Genomic DNA, 4,029 nt, shown 5'->3' on the forward strand with positions numbered 1-4,029 from the left:
AAATTTTTTTTTCTTCCAAAAACTGAATAACTTGAATCATCAACTCTAAGCCTGTAGAACAGCGTATCTCTGCATGATTCTTGTCCTTGGAAGGCAGCTCGGACGTAGATTTCCAGGAGACGCGCAGCTAGGCAGTCACTGCGGTTCAGAGACTGAACCAACGGCTGCCTGGGCCTACACGCGAAGGGGAGGCCGAGTTGAGCACGGTGCCTCAGACCACCCCCACGTACCCACACCCCCCTGCTTAGGTAGAAAAGTGAAGTCCTGCCATGTTCCCAGCTGGATGGAGATCGGGCCTCCAGCTCAAGGCCAGGTGGGTGGGGTTGGGCCCACAGCCCTGAGCGGGGCCCTGCTGTGTGCATCACTTTCCAGTGAGTTCCAGCACCTTCTTCACCATGGCCCTGATGCCATTGTGGATGTGGTGGAGGGCGGTCTCGCACATGAAACCGGGGTCGTGAACACCTTGTTCTTCAGCTCCACGTGAGCTTCGGCCACTCCCTTAACACAGTAATTGGCGCCCAAGGCCTTGATGGCCTCAGCGGTCCCGGCATAGGGCCACTTGCTGACCTCCTTCTGCTCGTGGCCCACGGTGACCCCCACGCCTCTGAGCACTTTGGCCGCGAGGACAGGTGCGATACAGCACAAGTCGATGGGCTTCCCGGCTGCGTGGAACTCCTTCAAGACACGCTCGACGTCTCTGTTAACTCGGCAATCTTTCCGGTCCACAGCAAACGTGCTCAGGTTTTTGGCAGCTCCAAAGCCTCCGGGAAAGATGGCGGCATCATGGTTGCCTGCACTGAGAGTGCCCAGGTCTGCGATCTTGCCCTGGGTATCCTCGCCGACTAGGTCAGAACGTTCCTGGTCTCGCTCTCAGAAGGCTGCCCCTTGGTGTGGTTGATCACGTGCATCTGAGGGACATCAGGAGCAAAGATCTGGACCTCGGCCCCCCATGGCTCAGGTGCACCAGTATCGCCGAGGCCTCATGGATTTGTTCATGCAGTGATTTGATGGCTTTCCTGGAGAAAGCCTGTAGGAACTTCCCACTGCACTAGTCTTTGAAAAGGATATGCATTCTCGGTTTATAGCTTCTAACTGTCTCTTAGATCCTAGTTCTAGAAATAAAGTCTGCACAGATCTGTCTGTTGGGTTAATCACACTGTGGCAAGTAGACTTCTTGGGGCGGGAGGTTGGTTAAGATGGTGCATGCCTAGCTACATTCATTAGTGCACATTCTGGCTCATAGGAAGCATTAGTGACTTCCTATTCACTCCTTCATCCCGCCCCTAGCAACAAGTAATTTACTTTGTGTCTCTGTGGATTTGCTTTTTTTTGGACATTTCATATAAATGGATCTATACAATATGTATCCTTCTGTTTCTAGCTTCTTTCACTAAGCATAATATTTAGAAGATTCATACACATTGTAGCATACATTAGATATTCATTCTTTTATATTGTCAAATAGTATCCCATTGTAAGAATACACCACATTTTGCATATCAATTTATCAGTCTATAGGCATTTGGATTGTTTCTGCCTTCTGGTTATTATGATTAATGGTGCTACAACTATTGCTTTACAATTTTTTTGCAGACAATTGCTTTCAATACTTTTGGGTATGAGTGTGAGTATTTGTATGTGTGTATGTGTGTGCACGTGTGTGTATGAAAAGAATTGTTGAATCATTTGGTAAATTTATATTTAACTTTTTGAGGAACCACCAAACTCTTTCTATAAGGGCTATACTACTTTATATTTTCACCAGCAATGCATGAGGGTTATAATTCCTCCATGATTTTACCAATAGTTGTTATTCTCGACTATAATATTTTTTTTAATTTCAGCATATTATGGGGATACAAACTTTAAGATTCATATAATGCCCTTGCCTCCCTCCCCCCTCAAGTCAGAGCTTCAAGCGTGACCATCTCCCAGATGGTACACATCTCACTCATTATGTATGTATATACCCATCCCCTCCTCACCCCTCCCACCTGCACAATGCCCAATAAATATTATTCCTATATGTCCACTTATATGCTGATCAGTTAATATCAGGTTGCTGTTGAGTATATGTGGTGCTTGTTTTCCCATTCTGGGGATACTTCACTTAGTAGTATGGGTTCCAGCTCTAGCCAGGAAAATACAAGATGTGCTATATCACCATTGTTTCTTAGAGCTGAATATAATAATTTGAATTAATTCTCTCTTCCTCTCTTTCAGTTTAGGTAGCATTTCATCATTTTTTTTTATTTTGAAATGACTTTTGTTTTACAGTTTGTCTTAAATTTTTCAATTTTTTTATATTTTATTTTTGCTGTAATCTTTATTATATTGTTCCATGGGCTTGGTTTATGTTAATTTGCTCTTTTTCTAGTTTCATAAGGTGAAAGATTAAGTTATTAATTTGAAATATTTATTTTTCTTTAATATTTTTATTTATAGCTACAGATTTTCCTCTGAATACTTCCTTTGCTGCATCATATATATTTTAATATATGGAGTTTGCATTTCATTTATCTGAAAGTATTATCTAATTTATCTTGTGATTTATTCTTTGACCCATGGGTTAAGAGTGTATTCTCTTTAGTTTTTACATTTTTATGAATTTCCAAAATTTCCCTTCATTATTGATTTCTGATTTTGTTACATTGTGTTTACAGAACATACTTTATATTATTTCAATCATTTTAAGTTTATTGAGACATATTTAATGGCTTAAAAGGTAGTCAATTCTGGAGAATGTTTTATATACGCCATAGAATGTTTGTCTTTTCCACTGTTGTTGGGTGGGGTATTATGGAGATGTTTTTTAAGTCTAGCTGGTTATAGGGTTGTTCAAGTATTATATTTACTTGTTTATCTTATACCTAATCATTCTATCCATTATTGAAAATGTAGTATTAAAATGTTCAACTATTATCTTTGAATTTTCTATTTGTACATCCAATTCTGTCAGTTTTGGTGCTTTTTTTTGTTCAATACATACATATTTACAATTATGTCTTCATGTTTGGCTGACTCTTTGATTATTATAAACTGGAATTCTTTGTTTCTAGTAGTAATATTTATGTCAAAATGTATTTAGTCTGATATTAATACAGTCACTCCAACTCTCTTTCAGTTACTATCTTCATAGTATACATCTTTTTTATACCTTTGCTTTCATCCTATATTGTCTTTGAATCTAAAGTGTGTGTTTTGCATGGTATTGAGTCTTTAATATGACTCTCAGCTTGACTGTTATTGATGTATAGGAATGCTACTGATTTGTATAACTACAGACTAATATTCCTTATGCATAGAAAAGAAATGTAAAAACCTTCAATACAATACTAGCAAACTGAATCAAAAGCATAATCAAATCAAAAGCATAATCAGCATAATCCACCATAACCAAGGGGGCTTCATCCCCTGGAGACAAGGATGGTTCAACAAATGGAAATAAATAATTGTGATTCAACACATAAATAGAAGCAAAGACTATATGATCCTCTCAATAGATGCAGAAAGACCATTCAAGAAAATCCAGCACTCTTTTATGATAAAAACCTTCAACAAATTAGGCATAGAAGGAATATATATCAAGATTATAAAAACTATATATGACAAACTCACAACCAAGGTTATCCTGAATGGGGAAAAGTTGAAAGCGTTCTCGCTAAGAACTGGAACAAGACAAGGATGCCCTCTGTCATTCCTTCTATTCAACATAGTGCTGAAAGTCTTAGCCAGAGCAATCAAGCAAGAGACAGAAATAAAGAGTATCCAAATTGGGAAAGAGGAGGTCAAATTATCGCTTTTTTCTGACCATATGATCTTATATCTAGAAAACCCAAACGACTCCACCAAGAGACTCCAGGAATTGGTAAATAAATTCAGCAAAGTCTCAGGTTACAAAATCGATATGTACATTTTGATAATCAAGAATTTCTTATTAATCCACTCATGCATTGATGGGCACTTGGGTTGTTTCCATGTCTTTGCAATTGTGAATTGCGCTGCTATAAACATTAGAGTGCAGATGTC

The 4,029-nt window shown here is 38.9% G+C and overlaps 1 pseudogene; it reads right to left on the minus strand.

Annotated features, from left to right (window-relative positions):
- Positions 1 to 239: 239 nt before the first annotated feature.
- On the minus strand, positions 240 to 941 carry LOC105856734 (putative glutamine amidotransferase-like class 1 domain-containing protein 3B, mitochondrial; annotated as a pseudogene).
- Between the last annotated feature and the right edge of the window lie 3,088 nt (positions 942 to 4,029).

This window comes from Microcebus murinus, chromosome X (assembly GCF_040939455.1).
Source record: "Microcebus murinus isolate Inina chromosome X, M.murinus_Inina_mat1.0, whole genome shotgun sequence".
NCBI lineage: Eukaryota > Metazoa > Chordata > Mammalia > Primates > Cheirogaleidae > Microcebus > Microcebus murinus.